This window comes from Lipotes vexillifer, unplaced genomic scaffold, assembly GCF_000442215.2.
Source record: "Lipotes vexillifer unplaced genomic scaffold, Lipotes_vexillifer_v1.1 scaffold317, whole genome shotgun sequence".
Lineage (NCBI taxonomy): Eukaryota > Metazoa > Chordata > Mammalia > Artiodactyla > Lipotidae > Lipotes > Lipotes vexillifer.
Window position 1 is genome coordinate 2,155,170 of NW_006782029.1, and position 20,079 is coordinate 2,175,248.

The following is a 20,079-nucleotide window of genomic DNA, read 5'->3' on the forward strand; positions in this document are numbered from 1 at the left end:
AAAAAAAAAAAAAAAAATCAGTTGTGTTTCTATACACTAACAATGAACAATCCAAAAAGAAAATGAAGGAAACAACTGCATTTACAACAGCTCAAAAAGAATAAAATGCTTAGGAATAAACTTAACTACAAGGTTAAAGACTTGAATATTGAAAACTACAAAACATTGCTTAAAGAAATTAAAGACAACACAAATAAATGGAAAGACATCTTGTGTTCATAGATCTGAAGACCTAATATTGTTAAAATGTCCATACTACCCATAAAAGTCTACAAATTCAATGTAATCCCTGTCAAAATCCCAATGGAATTTTATTTTTGCACAATAGAAAAACAATCATAAAATTCATATGGAACCACAAAGGACCCTGAATAACCTCAAAACATATTACAAAGTTACAGTAATCAAAACAGTATGATACTGGCACAAGGACAAACATATAAACCGATGGAATAGAACAGAGGGCCCAGAAATAAACCTATGTATATACGGTCAATTAATTTAAGACAAAGGAGCCAAGGATATACAATGGGGAGAGGATAGTCTCTGCAACAAATCCAGGGAAAACTGGATATCTGCATGCAAAAGAAGGATATTGGACCCTTATCTTACACCATACACAAAAATCAACTCAAAATGAATTAAAGACTTAAACATAAGACCTGAAACTATGAAACTCCTAGAAGAAAACATAGGGTAAAAACTTCCTAACTTTGCTCCTGGCCTTGATTTCTTGTATATGACACCAAATGCACAAGCAACAAAAGCAAAAACAGACAAGTGGGCCTACTTCAAACTGAAAAGCTTCTGTACAGCCAAGAAAACATAGTAAAAAAAGGCAACATATGGAATAATAAAAAAATTTGCAAACCATATATCTGATAAGGGGTTAATACCCAAGACATATCAGGAAACCCTACAATTCAACAACACAAATATAAACAAACAAATAACCTGATTTTAAAAAATGAGCCAAGGACTTGAATAGACATTTTCCAAAGAAGAAATACAAATGGCCACAGGTATATGAAAAGATGCTTAATATCACTAATCATCAGGGAAATGCAAATCAAAACCACAGTGAGATATCACCTCATACCTGTTAGAATGGCCATTATCAGTAAACTAGAAAATAACAGGTGTTGGCAAGGATGTAGAAAAACTGGAATCCTTGTACACTGTTGGCAGAATGTAAAATGGTGCAGTCACTATGAAAAACCGTATGGAGGTTCCTCAAAAAATTTAAAATAAAACTAACGTATGATCCAGCAATCCCACTTCTGGAAATTCAGGACAGGCAGTAGTCTCTTTTAAAATTTATTCACAAAAAAACATTAACTGCTCAGTTGCTATTAGCTGCCTATTCTGAAACGAGTCTTTTTTATTGAAACACAGTTTTCTGTAATATTTTATGGAATATAAATAAACTTGAATTGTTTGACTTGTTTAACTTGGCACTGTTAGTTTTTATAATAAAATACACGTGAGTATTTTTAAAATGTTTCAAATAACTGAAATATTTCAAAGGAATTGAAATCAGAATCTCAAAGAGATATTAGCACCTCCATGTTCACTGCAGCATTATTCACAATAGCTAAGAGATGGAAATAACCTAAATATCCATCAGTGGATGGATGGATAAATAAAATGTGGTATACACATACAATGGAATATTACTCAGCCTTAAAAAAAGCAAATCCTGTCATATACTACAGTATGGATAAATCTTGAGGACATTACGCTATGTGAAACAAGCCAGTCACAGAAGGACAAATATCACGTGGTTCTACTTGTATAACTATCTAAAGTAGTCAGTCTTAAAAAAAGAAAGTAGAATGGTGGTTGTCAGGGGCTGGGGGAAGGGGGAAATGGGGACTTGCTGTTCAAAGGGTACAGATATTCAGTCTTGCAAGATGAAAAATTGTATATAGTATACCTAACATTTTGATAAGAAGGTATATTTCATGTTACATGTTTTTCACCACAATTTTAAAAAGAACCATGAGATTGTTTTTTAAGAGTCAGAAGAGTCTTGAGTTCATTTAGGTAAATGACTTTATATTACAGATGATGGAAGTGAGGCACAGAGGGATCACACAGTTAGTTGGTGGCAGAACGAGGATGGAAGTCGACGTCTCAGTTCACCCCTCTATTCTATCCTGGTGGAAATGAAAATGATAGAAGATTTCAGGCTGTACATAATAGGATAAAGAGCTATTATGTAAGTCTTCTCCCTATAATCAGACAAAACATACAGAAAAAGTAAGCAGGAGAGACAAAAACCAGTACCTACCTGGAGTCAATCATATAAAGAACAGAGTAGAAAAATTTAACTCTGGGTTCCACGAAAAATATCCATGTTGGCAACACTGTATGAGGCTACACAGAAAGTAGCATAATCTTTCAGAGAGTTCTATAATGAAAATCATGAGTAGGCTATCCACTTTTAAATTGAGAAATACAAAGGGCTTTGTTATTATTCATTTTAGCTTTCAGATGAGAGATATAATAAATGTTTTTAACTACCCTCTTTTTTAAAAGCATGAGAGACTCATACTTTAATACTATATAAGAGATATAGCTATAAATTAGTATTAAAAATTAAGATACCAGTGAAGAAAATAATTCAAGGCATGATCATCTTATGGAAGTAAGGGGCAAAAATCCAAAGCAATATCTGGTTTTCTTTAACTTTTTAGACTTATGTTTTACAAAACTAGACCTGAACTACAAAAGCACATTCTTAGATCATATTTTATACATATCCTTAGGTAAGTGCTGAACCATCTTTGCACAAGACTCTCTCCTGTGAAAAAATGGAAGTAATCTATGTACACAAGTGTATTTGCCATTTATAAAACAGTGGTAAGATAACAGTATGTGTTAAGTTAGAAATGAAAAGATAAAATATGAATTTAAAAAAAATTTTTTATTGAAGTATATTTGATTTATAATACTGTGTTAGTTTCAGGTGTACTACATCGTGTTTCAGAAAAACATGAAATTTTATAAAACAAAGAGTGAATATGCTAGGATGGTACATATAAAAACAAAAGCATAAATACATTCTTTAATAATTTTAACATTGACAGGAACTTTTAAAAATTATTTATTCTACAAAAAAGGGGCATAATGTACCATGATTTTTTTAACATTAGTTAATTCGAACTTCCTCAATTATCTGACACGTCTACTTTGGTATCTACTTATTACTTAAGTAATACAGTGAAAAGCAGTCCATTGAGGGACGTGCTGAAAAACTAATTGTTTCCTTTACTTGTAAGGAATCTGCAGAAACACAGCAACATTACAGTAATGTAAACACAGTATAATTTTTTCCTTCTGTGGTTCATATTATATTTATATCACAGCATTATAATTAAATAAGTGGTCTAGGGTCTTGAAGTTTAACCTTTGAGAGTCAGATAAGGTCAAGGGAAGATAGGTATCTAGAAGATTGCCCCCACTGAGCAATCTTCTTTCTATCTGATATTCACTCTAGCCTTATTCCAGTTCAGCCTGAGTATCTGATCCATAATGACTCCTCCAACAGTAACAGCTAACATCTATTGAACAGCGACTGTAAATGCTCTCCTTAGCACTTTATAGAAATCATGATCATCATGTTTGAAATGACAAAACTGAAGCTTGTAAAGGCCAAATACTGTGCTCAAGGTAACAGAGCTAGTACATACTGGAGGTAGCACTAGAGCAAAGCAATTTAACTCTGAAGAGCCCAGGTACTTGCCACTTTGCCTTTTACCAAAAGTAGGGATGGCATCTTCCTCACCTTTGAATCTCAGTTTCCAGCATACCGTAAGTGCTTTTAGAATGCATAAACTACTCCTAATTCCTTTATCTGCTCAAATTCTATTTGCAAGATGGATCTTATAACAGTGTTGCAGCTATTTCATTCGGTACCCAATTATTAAAAGCCTACCACTTGCAAAGAAAAGTACTTAAAGATAGTATTCTGACCAAATTAACTCTGAATCAGAAAAATTTACCTGTTAGGTAAGTGTTACCAGGATATCAAAATGCTACCAGGACATCTTCAGAATCTGAGGTAAGAATTTCCCAGTACACAGAAAAATAAGTTCAGCAACACAGGAGCTCAAAGTATGGAAAAAAAGAGGATATACGACAAACTAGAATGGATAAAGTCAAGTATCATATCACTTGAGGACTCTGAAATAGCTGGAAGAAAATAATCATGACCTTTCTCAACCTAAACTTTAATTATCTCTCAGAGTCTGGCAATTTATGTATTTAGAATATGGTATAAGAAAACTTAAATTATAAAGTAATAGTCACACTATTAGTATGTAATCACCAGTGGGAAAAAGGAGTATAACCACAACTTCTTTCAATTGCTAACATTTTAACAACTTGCTATAAATGATAACTATAATGACTGAATTCCTGAAAGTATAAAATTTCCTTCCTAAAAAAAAGTCGGTTTCACATTTCTATCATGGTAAGATCTAAATCTTTGGTAGTCTGACTGGTAGAACAAAAGTGAAAAGCCAATATCCTGTTAAGTAAAGTATAATGTGTGTATTTTTCCTTTCAATTCGGTACAGTCGATTTCTACTACTGCATATGTCACTGACAATAAGTCTTAAGTCTGAGAGTTGAAAGGAGGAGTCTGAATGCCCTCCAACAAGGAGATATAATTAAATACAGCTCAGTGAGATAAGCAACTATGTAATAAAACTAGAGAGAGTCAATGCTTTGAATGTATTAAAATAGTACATTGCTCGAGGATCCCAAAGCTATGACAGTCAGATCAATTTACTGGAATATGAAAAACTATGCAAGACTGACAATGGTAAACATGAGCCAATTCATACTACATTTGAGGGGAAAAAAAGATTAAATGGTCAATACGAATTGGCTGAACATAAAGTATGACTCCAAATCCTCACTTTCCTTCTTCAGTGACAAAAAACCTTTGAAGTATAAATAAGTGGTAGATATTTTATACCATGAATTGTATTTATAAGGTCCCAATTCAGTCTCAAATGAAAGCCTTAACATTAAATAGGGTTTACATGAATAATGGTAAACAAATGACCTGACTAGAAAGCTATATTAACCAAAAAGAGTCACAGCCAGAATGAAGTAAAATTAATGAAAAAAGCCAGAAACATAAAAAAGGATTGATATAAATGTCTTGCAACAATGAATAAGAAGACATTCAATTGCTTGGAGTAGGCAGTGTATTGTTAAGGAATGACAAAAAACAGGTTTAGTAAACTCCTATCCTGCATAATCTTCTGCATCAAGGAATAATATTAGACTAGAGAGATGAATGTTAGTAAGAAAACACTGACAGTGACACCCATGATAGAAGCAGACAGTACAAACTGAAAGAAAAAAAAAAGATGATGATGATTAATCCATGAATGGTTTTTAGAAAAACTGATTATTAATGGGGAGGAGAAATCCTAACACATTACCATGTAAGAAAAAAATTCCAAATGGATTCAGGAATTAAATATCAAAGAGAAATAATGATTAAAGAATCTAGAAGAAATGTTAAGTGAATATTTACATGCCCTGTAAAAAGAAAATAGCTCACTATGCATTAAAACAATGAAAAGTAAAGATGGCTACAATTCAAGAACATTTAGAAAACAAAAAGGGCTACTGAATTTAAACACATATTAGCACAACAAAAAAATTCAACAACAGTTGAAAGATAAAGTTAAGGAAATTCTCCTCAAAAGTGGAGTAAAAATGTAGAGAGAAGAAAATAGGGGAACAAAAGATAAGAAAAATATAAGACCAGTACAGAATTCAAGGTCCAAGCAAGAGAAGTTCTAGAAGGAAAGAACAAGGTCAGTAGACGGAAAGAAATTAATGACAAAATAGCAAAGAAAATTCCCCAGAATTCAAGGACCTGGATTTCCAGATTAAAAGAGCCACCAGTTATCCAGTACAACAGAGGAAAAAAGATTCACACTAATACACATTGGCATTGAAATTACAGAGTATTGGGGCAAAGAGAAGATTCTGAAAGCTTCCAGAGAGGAAAAATAAAAACAAAAATTAGGTTCACATAAACATATGCTCAGGATTTCAGGAATCAGAATAACTTTGGATTTCTCCACAGCAACACTGCAACCTACAGAAGCAGTGGAAGAAAACAAAAAAGATTTTGAAGAAAAATGGGTCCCAATGCAGAATTCTACACCCAAACTAACCCAATCTCTGCCACAAAGTAAAGCACTCACTAACAGTCAGCTATGAAAAAGAATACACACACACACACACACACACACACACACAAACACACGAGATTTTCAACCAGTGATTTGATACTTGAAATAAAGAATGCAAAAATTCTTAAGATACATAAAGATTTCCCCCTCCAAAACGGACACAGCACATATAACTAAAACTCAAAGAGAAAAAGAAAAGGAGCGAATAAAAACTTTAAATCTCACTACTAATTTTTAAAACTGTAAATTATAACAAGATAATTTTCTCACATACTAAAGTTTAAAATATTTTTAAATTCTAAAACAATGTAAACATACAGTGAAACAGATATTCTCACACAATTATGGGGGAGTAAAAGGCGATACCATGTTTCTAAACAGAACAATTTCAAACTTCATTTAAGAAGTTTAGCTCTAATCTGGGATTTGCTTCAAAATAACAGTTCTGAGTTGGGGACTGGAGAGTGGAGAGTACAAAAGATACAGGCCAGTTATGGAATGATAACTGTTGAGGCTAAGGGATGGATTCATCAGGTTTATTATACTATCTATCCACTTTTGAATATGTTTGAAATTTTTCATAATAAAACATTAAAAATCTTCTAACCTAGGAGTCTCATTACAAAAATGTATTTTTTTTAAATCAGAAATTCAATAAAATTTAGGAGACAAGATTCCCCCCAATATACATACAATATCATGTCAGAGTAAATCAGCTAAAAAAAAGCAAAACACAATAAAAACTTCCATATTATAAAACACCAATACAATGTGCAAAACATATGCCAGGAAAAAAAAAATACTGTAAATAGAATTTGTTGTTATAACCACAAAGAAAAAAGGGCAAAGAGAAACAGAAAACTCTGTGTTCCTGTACTACAGAAGAATTGAAGACAGGCAAGTTACCTGTGAATACTTAAAGGGTAACATATAAAGGACAAACTAGGTTTGTTTCATGTAATCCCAAGGCCCAAACTGAAGGGCATATTTGGGTTGAATATGGAAAAGAAGTTTTAAGAGAAATTTTTAGAGAATTGAGTGGGATGCCTCAGGGGGCACTAAGTTTTCTGTAACCAGAGGTGCTCAATAAGAGAATGATAACCACCTACTGAGTAGATGTTTAAGGTATATATATATTTGATATACTCAAATATCAAAAAGGAGAATATGAGAGGAAATTGTCAGGACCTACTACTTAAAAATATAAAACACAGCCCAAATTAATCAAGATTTAAGTAAATATTTGTGCAGAAACGTGTTAACATAGCTTGAGAATGGCATCCTTAAAAAGTCTGCTTGCAAAGTTAGTCTTTGGGTAGAGTCTCAGAAAATGGATTTTGGGAGGGTTCCTACCATTCTTTACTGATAGGAATGTGCCTAAACTGTTTGTACAAACACAGTATACAACACTGTGCCTAAGATGACCAGCCCCCAATAAAACCCTTGGGCACAGATCTCTAATGTGCTTCCATACTAGACAACACTCCACATGTGCTGTCACGATTCCATGCTGGAGGAATTAAGTGCATTTTGTGTGACTCCACTGGGAGAGGACTTTTGGAAACTTGTGCCCAGTTTCTTCTGGACTTCACCCAATGAACCTTTGCCCTTGCTGATTTTGCTTTTACCCTTTAGCTGTAATAAATCATAGTTGTGGTTGCAACTAAATACTGGGTCCTGTGAGTCCTTAAAGCAAACCTGGGCATAGTCTTGGAGACCCCTGAACCAGTATTTCATACTGTGCTTTAAAAGTAACTAGCAAGTAAGAAAACAAAATGTTACGTAGGATTTTTTAAAAGAACAACTTCTAGAATATTTCTCAATCGATAGTAACAGTAAACTCTCCTATGACTTATGCACCTAACAATCAAAAATACTTGAGGGACAATTGCACACTGGGTGCTGTGTTAGGCTTTACGACACAACTGAGAAGACAGTCCCTGTTCTCAAGTAGTTTACAGTCTAGTCAAGGAACTCACAATTAAAATCTCCACCATTACTGACTGAAAAAGCCAAACTCAACTTTTTTTTTTTTTTTTTCTCTGTGGTACGCGGGCCCCTCACCACCGCGGCGCCTCCCACCGCGGAGCACAGGCTCCGGATGCGCAGGCCCAGTGGCCACGGCCCACCGGCCCCGCCGCCCCGCGGCACGTGGGATCCTCCCGGACCTGGGCACGAACCTGTGCCCCCCGCATCGGCAGGCGGACCTCCAACCACTGCACCACCAGGGAAGCCCCCCAAACTCAACTTTGAAAGTTAAAAGCATAGAAAATAATTTCTATAGATAGAAATTAAGATACAAGAAAACAATTCAATCTTTGATAACTGCAAATACTAAATAGTATAATAATGAGTGCTTTTCATTTTTCAGAGGAAGGGAGTGATTCTAGGGCGGGGCTGCCCAACACAGTAGCCACCACCCTCATATGGCTATTTACATTTGAAATTAAATTAATAAAAATTAAATAAAATTAAAACTCCAGTTCTTCAGTCACATTAGCCAAATTTCAAGTGCTCAAAAGTCACACGTGGCTAGCAGCTACCATTTTGGAAAACAGATTACAGAACATTTCCATCATTGCAGAAAGTTCTATTGAACAATGCTATCAGAAAAGGCTGAGGTGCCCAAGAATTCCTCAGTTGTCTGCTACCAATTATCTGTAATGGCAACAACAGGAACAAAAAGAAACACAGACACCTTAAATATCTATCAATACGGAAACAGTTATGTACATTAAACTGTTGATACACCATAGTACACCAGCATCCTTCAAAAACCATAAATTACACCTATAACATGGAAAGATGGCTATAACGTATTAATGAGAGAAAAACACAAACTGCAAAGGAGCATATATTTAGTATAACATAATGGCTTTGTGTGCATATGTGTGTATATATATTTGGGGTTCAGAGGGGAGAAGGTGCATTAAGACAAATGTATTTGTTTACGAGTACTTGTACATACTACATTGTTTGGATACATACTACAATTACATATTACAAGAATATTACTTCAGTAAAATAAAATATTTTATTTATTTATATTAACAAATGTAATTAATATAGTAATGTTGTTTTACTAAAGTTATTTTCAGCAGTATTTCAGTATGTGATGGACTGAACTGGCTATTAAATGACGAGAAGCTATAGGACTAGTAGGCAGGAGAGTAGGAAGTAAACAAGGCAGCATTAGGACTCAGCAAAGGCTCACTGGAGGAATGAGACAGACTGTAGATTTCCTGCCCAAAGAAGACGGCTCATGTCAGGGAACAAAGTCTGATCATGCTTCTCCCCTGCCTTCTTGCTCAGCTTAGTTTTCAAGGCAAATCTAGTCCTTCTTGCCTGCTGAACCTTGTATGTGTCCCTCCTTTTTCAAACTGATGGTTCAACTATTCATGCACTAACCACAAAAAATGTTTTACAACCATGAAAAATGTTTAAGGATAAAAGAGTAATTGTTTGCCACTTTCTGGGCAAAAAATACCCTAAGTATTGTTTGTCGCTCTAGCTTTGTAAACACCTTTATTTCAGTATACTTTGGGTAACAGTTATTCATTCTCAAGAGTGCTGCCCACACTAGTCTGTGAACACCTCACAGGTAGCAACCCTGCTCCTATTCTTTGAATTTGCCCAAGACCACACGTATAGCAAATACTCATGAACATGAGCTGAATTCAACTTGAGACTGACTAAAGGAGGAAGAAAAAGTTAACAAACAGTAAAGTATTGAGACTGACTACTTCCACCCAAAAAACATCTGCCTGACAGGCCATCGCCCTCTTAGAACCACCCTGAAAACCCCATTTTAAGAATTTGTTCTAATTATGCCATAACTTTATAATGAATATGATGAAATATCCTTTCAACTGCTTTCTTTAATACTCTCCACCTGTTCTTTCCTTTTATCAGTGCACCATCTAATTATGATCTTTGTAAACCTAGTAAATAAAGACTTTTTATGATCAATTAAAAAAAAGAATTATTGTTCTTAACCATTTTAGGTTTCTATTTCACTGCAGAGACTGTGAGGCTATTTTAGCCAAGTAAAGCCAATGAGAAGAGTATTTCTAAATACTTGGTACCTTTATATCAAATAAATGAGAATTGGGTTTTGTTTTGTTTTGTTTTTACTGTACCTACCTGTGTACTATTCAACACAGTAGCCACTAACCACATGTGGCTAATCAGCCCTTAAAGGTGGTGAGTCTGAACTGAGATGTGCTGTAGGGGAAAATACACACCAGATATGGAAAGTTTTGTACCAAAAATATATATGTATAAAATATTTCATTAATAATTTTATGTTGATTACATATTGAAATAATGTAGTTTCGGATATATTGAGGTAAACAAACATATTTTTTAATTAATTTCACCTATTTATTTTCACTGTTTAAAAAATACGGCTACGAGAAAATTTTAACATATATATGTGGCTCATATTATATTCCTATTGAACAGCACTATTCTCTATCCCCTTTATGCATCTAAATGTAGTTTAAAACACATACACACGTGGGCTTCCCTGGTGGCGTAGTGGTTGAGAGTCTGCCTGCCGATGCAGGGGACACGGGCTTGTGCCCCGGTCTGGGAAGATCCCACATGCCGCGGAGCGGCTGGGCCCGTGAGCCATGGCCGCTGAGCCTGCGCATCCGGAGCCTGTGCTCCGCAACGGGACAGACCACAACAGTGAGAGGCCCGCGTACCGCAAAAAAAAATTTTTAAAAACACATACACACGTGCACACACAGGCACACTGAAAACAGTTAATGTCTCTCTTTTCAGGTACTGGGGATAAAGGATGACAATAAGCCTCAGATGGGCAAGGAGCATGTCTATCTTGCAAAATAGCATAGCACGGCTCCTAGAACATGAGGTAGCAGATAAATAATGGTGAAATAAATAAAAGAAGCTATAAAAATAAACTACAATTTTAGTAATATATAACTTTTATTGAGCACAGATTATAAACCAGGTATTATACTTTGGATTATCTCATTTAATCCACCTGATGAATTTAATGAGGTGGATTCTTCTATTATTCTCATTTTAAAGCTGAGAGAACACAGGTATAGGTAGAATTATAACAAATCTCCAGTATATTTTACAATATTACAAAAAACACTTCAATTTAGATATTCTATACAGGAGGTTCATAAAACTTTAAGTAATAAATATTTATTGAGTGCCTTCTATCACATGGTATTATACTAGGTGCTATGACATTAGGAGAAATCACAGGTTAATGCAATCAAAATATAAACAGTTATAGGCTAGAAATCTCACAATTATCCCATATCCTACACCAAAATATTAATAAGCCTAAATAATAGTTAATTATCTAGTAACAAAAAATTCTTTGAATTCAGACAATTCCTTGAAATTCACTGTAAAAAAAAAAAACAGCATTTATATGGCACTTTACAAAGTTTTTTCATGCACAGGACCTTGTAATTCTTACAACACCTCTGAGAGGTAGGTATTATTAAAGATTGGATGGGATTTTACAAATATTGATAAAATATTGATAAAATATTGATAAAAATTCCAGATTCTTATCATCTTCAGAAATAATGGCCTTGGGCTGAGCAAGGCATGAAGACAGTGTAATTAAAAACTTTCTATGAGGCTTACAAAAGGCCAATTCCAACAACATCACTTTTGGAGGGAAAAAAGCATTCATATTTAAAATAAGCCTTCATATAGAATAATTTAATTAACATCGATCAAAATTAATTCATCCTTACTGAGCTCCTTTTTGAAAACATACTTATTAGGGCTTAAATCTTGATCTACCTTGAAAAAATAAGCAATATTCAATACACACTAAATCGTCAACTTAGTTTTTAATGGTTAAATGGCATGGCAAGAATGGTTCAGGTACTTGTAAATGCTAAATGTCTGGGTATGTCTTTATGGGCTTTTGAACAGTTTCAAAGAGCAGACATGAGGATTCATTAGCTCTTAGCACATATGAACCTGCTCCAAAGGCAGCCAAGAGAGTTGCCTAGCAACAGTGCATTTTGCATCTCTCATCATCCCCAAAGATGCTGCAGCAGCAGCAGCTAGGTCAAGCCTCTCATTAGCAACCTGACAAAGCGTTTCTATCTACAATTTTACAAAATTATTTTTATTTTCAAGTGAAGCTCATATATCTATGTATTATTCTTACTGACAATGTAGTCTCTTCCTTCTATTCCTTCTTACCAACCCCCATTTCAATAGATATGTTTTAATGAACCCATCAAAATACCTGTAACAAAAGCAGGCACTGAGAAATCCAACAGAATTTATATGCCTATTCACATCACTCTAACAGTTCCACATCTTTGGGGCAATAAAGTAAGGAAGCTTCAGAAGAAGAAAAACAGATGCTGGAATCCGATAACGGGAAGAGAAAAAGTCAGTTATTTGACTTCAAAATTAACAAAAAATCTATCCAAATTATTTTCAAAGCTATTAATAGCTAGTCTTATTACTTTCTTATCCCCACAAAAACTAATCTCAATCATATAGCAAAAAAGCAGAAGGCTCCAGAGTGGTAATAAATAATAACAAATGGATTGACAGTTTATAATGAATGTAATCTATTGGAAAGGTACTCTGGTTCCCAAATTAATAACTATGCTATAAAGCTTCACCTCAGATCAATAGCTATTCATTCATTTCTTAAAGTGTTTCCTAAAATTACCACTCAGCATGGTTGCCATGCAGAGCTACAATATATACTCACATCATCTGTCTTATATACATTCAAAGACCCTTAAAAGAAGATAAACATAATAAGCAGATAGACTTTTCATTTCATGTACTTTAAAGTGCTTAATCCAGATTTTGACATGAACCACATACATCCTGGTCTCTGAGCTTGCATGCTATCATGAATTTCCCTATGGAAAAGATTACAGAATGTGCATGACATGTTACGAAAGATAAAGTGTAGGACTAATAGACTTAGATTAAGAACGGTGTAATGAGGAACATTTAAAAGCAACTGTCATCACACCAAATCAAAATAAGTAAATTTTGAAAGTGATCTGAAAGGAACAATGTGATTTTTTTTCCCTGAGACCCCTCCCCCTTTTTTAAAACATACAAAAAGCAAAAAAAAAAAAGAATCTTTAGGAGAATTTCCCAGAAGGGTGTCGTTTACCACTAAAATATTTCATTCCAGCAGTTGAAAGACCATAAAAGGGTGAATGTCCTCCAGAGTCTCTAATAACGGTAATAGATCTTGTGTTACTATTCACAAGTGACCTCTGAGTCAGGCGATTTAATTTTTTCGCCTGCAGCATGGTTGGTTTCATACACAGTGTAATAACAGTTTTTGCACAACAAGACAATTCATCCAATTAGAAAGACTGTATTAAGTCTTTCATGAACAGCATGTATCATTACAGCTTCAGCTAGGATTTGATTCAAGACGACCTAATATATGCATGCGTGATTCTTCATTTTTCTGTTGTTTTTTAAAAAAGATTCCTGACTTCCTTCAGCAATTTTGCAGACCATTGCCTGAACCCACCCTGGTTTCAAAAAATAACTAAGAACTCATCAAATGCTCCCTGAGCACTTTAAGTCAGGTACCAAGAATTCACCAGGCAACAGAAATGTGTATAAGGCTCCTCGTTTCTAGTTTCTATGTGGGTTAAATGAAATTCCACTAATGTCTCAAAGGACAAAAAACATAAAAAGGGACAGAACGGGCATAACCGGTTATTGCAATTACTTTTATGCTTTGCAACATTTCACAACGCACCATTAATTATAAAGACAATATGATATTACCGAGAAAATATTTAGATAAAGTGAATTTTGAGACTTCCATTGTAAACCTCAGCAAAGCACAAAAGAGTTAAAAACAGAAACCAAAGGAAAAGGTGTTAAATGAAAACCAACCATCTGGCAATCTCTGCTATCATGAGTGGTTCAGCATCGTTCAATGCCCACAGAAGCCTAAACCTAAGAACGTCTACAGATTTCTTACTGCCTTGCTGATGAGATTAGGCAAGTTAAGCCCAGAATCTCTGCAGCAAAGGGCTGTAGTGACAGTTGCAGGAATTCTCAGGGGTTCCCTTCACCTTACTACCTTTAATTGATGTTGATAGGCTTCGCTTCCCCCTTCCATCTCTGAATCTGGGCAGGCTCCTCTGAGGAAGAGTATCAGCACTCCTTTGCTACAGGGCTAGGGGTGTCTTTACAGCTCTCCTGCCCCAAAGGGATTCTACTACTGCTCCATGGCAAGCAGCCCAAACCTGTCAGATTAAGTTCTGTTTAGACTTTTGATGCAGGTGAGAGGCTCTCTTCTGGTTTGAGTGGTCCACACCCTCTAGGAATCCTGCTTCTTTCAGCAGAGGCCTGTATACCCCTTAAGCAAACCTCTAAAATGAGCTGAGACAATTCCACTCTAGTTCTCTTGCTCCTGCTGCCCACATTTTAACCAGAGGAAACACTAATATATCTTTTGCTTTGACAAATTCTAGACACGCAAGTCAATCCCTACGTGGCTCTCTCTCTGTTTCCACTATCACAATAGCTAGCCAGCACATCACTCCCTGTTAGACTTTTGGGGAAGTCATCAACCCATGGCACATGCCTGCCCACCCCAACTGCAAGGGATTCACATTCAAGCTGGATGAGGGGATGTGGGGTTCTGTTGCAGTCTCTGTCACTAGGCTTGAGATAAGGGGCTGGCGCTTGTAGGACTCAGCACTCCAGCAACTTTCTCCAAGAATCCTCCCTCTTTTCTTCACCTAACTTTTCATTTCCTAACTTCTAGACCCTTGATGTGAGTAACGCGTTAAAAACTGCAATAGTACTCAGACATCGAGGTTTAATCCTACTACTCTACAAGTTTTACTGGGTGTTCTGTCTCAAAACTCATTTTGGTATGTTAAGGTCCCCACCAAAACTTCTAACATCCTGTTATATAACTTTATCTCCTCTATGTCTCATTACCCCAATACTTTAGATAAATTCCTATCTCCTGACTGACTGCAAGACTCTTTAGGATCTTCCTTCCAAATAATTGCTCAGTATCCACTCCAGGATCAATTCCCCTCACCCTACATATCCCGGTTTAATACAGTACTACTTACTGTCTCGTTACCCACTGTGACCTGCCACAGATTTGTGTCTTTGCATATGCTCCCTATCCTGCTAGAACGCCTTTCCTTTACCCTGCATCAGGGAAACTTGCGGGCCTCTTCCTGTATGTTCCAGAGACACTTATATACCTCCACAATGGCAATTACCACCTTGTACTGAAAAGTAATTTTTAATGCCTCTGGCAAAAGACTAGGATCTATGATTCCTGGAAACAAAGACCATGTCCTTTCATCTTAGTGTACCAGAACTTGCCATATAGAAGGTATATAATATATATATGAATGACTAAATCAATGGCTTGAAAATGCTTGATAAATAAAATGGGACCTAATAAAAACAAGGTATCTACAATATTTTAAGCTAAATGGTAATTCCATGATAAATCCACTTAATGCAGATCAAATTGCACCATTAAAACTTGAATACAATTTGACAACTAAATACACATAAGTACCGTAAAATGCCACCAGTATAATTATCACTAATAACTCAGACTACTAGAAACAATGAAGGTAGACAAGACCGGATTAGAGAAAAATGTTAAAGAAATAAAATTCGATTACTGTCACGTATATACTCTAACAAACTAATTAGCCAAGTGTTGCCAAGTACCAGTCCCTGCTGATATGTCTTAATGAATAGATAATTTGATCATTTTTAAATTGGCACATTCATTGTACTAATGCAAATGAGCAAACTCAAACTGCCTAAAAACAATGGCATCAACATCAGCTTATGTTTTAACTCAGCTTATATAAAATTACCCTGAACCCTAAATTAATAGGATTTCATTTAATAAGATTTTACTATAATCTAACCCAACCTTAACCCTGTCCCTGGAATCCACACTGTTCCATCAATTAGTTTGGATAACACATGACAATATTGGAAAATAGTTTATTGGTTGTAGGACGGTGGGCACATACATCTAATATATTTATGTAGTAATTCAATCAGGCAACAAAACAAGTATCAAAGCCCAGCAAGTGGGCAAGGTTACTAGGAGGCAAAAACAAGTGAGACACAGTTTACCTTGAGGAATTCCTTTTATAAATTCCAAATCTAATTGTAATCCAACGAAAATTTCCTTTGAAGATAACTATAGGACACTTCAGAATGCTAATTTGTCCTTATTTGTCTTTAATGCTATTTGTGATATGATAAATTCAGGTTACATGTATTTATATGCTTGTTTTCTTTAGAGAAAAGAAATACACAAATTGTCTTAAATACAGATGAGATCCACTACCACAAGAATGTTAATAAGCAAGCATGACAAGACATAAGGTCTCCAAAAGTCCAATCAATTCACCAGAAACCTACATATAGAAATCATCCCACTTCTTTACTTGTCTGGCTCCACTGAATTTTTAACCATGTCTAACCCATTTGAAGTAAACTGACTTCAGAATGCCGTATTTCATTACATCAACTATTCTAAAAACTTGCCAAAGTATCTCCATTGTACTATCTATCATGAAAAGCTCAAAACTGTCACTGGTAGGGTAGAACTCTGATGGGCTGAAAAGACAAAGGAAGAGCATAAGTCTCAAGACTTCTGGTGAGGGAGCTAACATAGTTGTCCAACTTTAAGAATTCTGGAGTAAACTTTTCCCACTAAATCCACCAAATCATGGCTTGTCATCTCGATTACAGCTATCAGAGAGTAGCTGTAATTGTGACAAAATGTCAGTGGCTTTCTTTTACTTCCCAACAAGAAAATGAAATCTAAAATATAAAAGTACTGCTAATGAACCTATGGTACACCAAGTAAAAAACTATTCTAGTACCTCCAAAAATTTATTTCCTCCACTGTTTGCCCAACAGTGGCACTCAAAAAGGATCATATGTCATATATAAAAAGTAGTGCTTCATATGTAATAGAAACAGGCAATAAGACTCTTTCAGTTAATTTCAAAGATGTTTGTTTAACTTGTATTTGTCCAGCAATAGCTGATGAATCACCTACTCCAGGCAGACCTCCTATTATGACTTAGCCACCGCTTTCTGGGCTCAAATCAAACCGTATGCTTCCCTGCATCATACCACTTATCACAGGGCATTCTAATTGTATATTGCCCATCTTCCCTATGCACTGTGAATTCCCCAATAACTATCTTTGAATCCCAAGTTCCAATTAAAATGTGTGCCCCAAAGATGCTCTCCATGACTATTTACTAAATAACTGATTCTTCAATGCCCTTTCAAGCTCTTAAATGAACAGTATATCTTGTCAAACCTTTTAAATATTTCAAACCTAACAACAAACGTGTGATTTTCTCAACATTTTGTAAATGTTATTTTTCAAAATAAAGGGACTACAACAACCGACTTTTTTGTTCACTAAAAAGAATTCTTGTCTTTAGGTTTCAGAATTTCTCAGTTATGATCACTACAAACAAAAAAGTATAAAAGAATAATTTTTGACCATTAAGCAATAATCCCAACTGCAAGCATTCTTGTTGATGTTGATTCAGTTAGAACATCTCAAGCTCTTTTTGACACGTGCTTACATGAGTCATGACTCTGTACATGTTCTATTTAGGTAGAAATATCTGGCTAAATGTGATTTGCCTATGTATAGAAGAGCCAATGGAAGCTAGCATAGAAGAGGAAAAAATAATCACACAAGATTGAAGATCTGGCCAGATTTCAAACACATGTTGAGGTTTCTTTCTTAACATCTAATTATCTCTACAACTGACTAGGCTAACCTAACAAATGTAAAGCTAGTGAATCTTGTTTACTCCTTCAAAAATTTTTTAAGAAATGGTGTAACGAAAAGTTGTAGAGAGATAGTATAGCATACTGGGTAAGAGCACAGAGTCTGGATATGTGCTGGGTTCAAATTCTGACTTCACCAATTACTGAATGGCTGTGTGAATCTGGAGAAGTTAATCAACCTCTGTGCCTCTGTTCCTAAATAATAATGGTACCCAACCTCAAAGAGCTGTGAGTATTCAATGAGTTAGCTCATATATGCAAATAAAGTGATTAGAATAGTGACTGGTATATAACAAGCATATGTAAATGTTGGCTATTTTTATTAACTGTTACTTTGTTCAAGAAGATGGCTCAGCTTCTAAATGAGTAGACTATATTTAAACCTATTTAGCCCTAGAAATTAAGGATAATAAAAGAAACAATTCATTCCAAAGCAGCAGGTTATCAAAAGGCCTGTAACTGACTTACTCAACAGAGCTCAGAATGTGATCAAGCTGGCAAACACGATAAACACTCCACATTTGGACTTGGCGGCACTATACGTGCAACTGGTTAAGTGAATATCTTTCTGCAGTGAAGTTAAGGTAATGAATCAGAATCCGTGTAACAAAGGTGATTAATGCAAAAAAACAAAACTAAATGTCTAATAATCATAAGATCATTGAACCTCAAATCAATCAATAGTAAATATTTATAACATGAATTCTACATTTAAAGTATTGTACTAGAAGTCATTATATGTTTTAGTAAAATTTTATAAATTACATCAAACAGTTTTTATAACATTTCTAGTATTTCAAGGTACAGTTCTTATGCTATTTACAAATTATCTCTCTCCCATATACTGTCAATATGTTCTAATTTATTGTCTTTGTAAAGAAAATCAATCGGTTTTGTACACTGATCTGATATCCGGCCACCATACTGAACTCTAATCTAAAAGCACACGTTTTCAGTAAATTCTCTACTATTTTCTGATTGTCTGTAAGTATTAGGAGCTCTGGGTTTTTATTTTATTACACATATATAACTTTTATTTCTTTTTCATGAATTAACAACGGCCAGAACCTCCAGAAAAATAGTAAAACTTACATGACATACTTTTCCTAATTTCAATGGAACTGCTTCTAAATAAAATTTGACTTCAGATTCTACCATTTGTCAGTATAAAATACTCCTCTTCATCTTGTGTAAAGCTTTTTACCTTGGATTCTATATCATCTATCTTGGATGATAATATTATCACATCTTATGCTTTCTTAATCATCTACCTAGCTTTTCATTTTCACTCTTTCATTTTCAACTGTCACTTGTTTCAAGGTTCGTCTCTTAGAAAAAGTATAGAATTGTGTTTTTTAATAATGAGCCTTTATTTTTTTAACTGAAGTATAGTTGATTTACAATATTGTGTTAGTTTCAGGTGTAGAGCAGAGTAATTCAGTTATACATACGTATTTTTCAGATTATTTTCCAGTATAGGTTATTACAAGATACAGAGTACAGTTCCCTATGCTATACAGTAAATCCCTGTTCCTTATCTATTTTATGTATAGTAGTTTGTTAATCCCATACTCCTAATTTATCCCTCCCCCTGCTCTCCCATTTGGTAACCATAAGTTCATTTTCTATATCTGTGAATATAGAAAATATTTCTATTTCTGTTTTGTATATAGATTCCATTTGTTTTTTTCTTTAGATTCCAAATATAAGTGATATCATATAGTATATATCATATAGTGATATCATATAGTCTAACCATAAGTTTATTTTCTATATCTGTGAATATAGAAAATATTTCTATTTCTGTTTTATAGACAGATTCCATTTGTTTTTTTTCCTTTAGATTCCAAATATAAGTGATATCATATAGTATTTGTTTTCCTCTGACTTACTTCACTAAGTATAATATTCTCTAGGTCCATCTGTGTTGCTGTGAATGGCAATATTTCATTCTTTATTATGGCTTAGTAATAGTCCATTCTGTATATATACCTCATCTTCTTAAGCAAATCATCTG

The 20,079-nt window shown here is 34.7% G+C and overlaps 1 protein-coding gene across 2 annotated transcripts in view; it reads right to left on the minus strand.

Moving 5' to 3' along the window:
• The window catches only part of FOCAD (focadhesin), a 294,494-nt gene that overhangs the window by 182,334 nt on the left and 92,081 nt on the right, over window positions 1–20,079 (minus strand). The gene's annotated exons all lie outside the window — the stretch shown is intronic.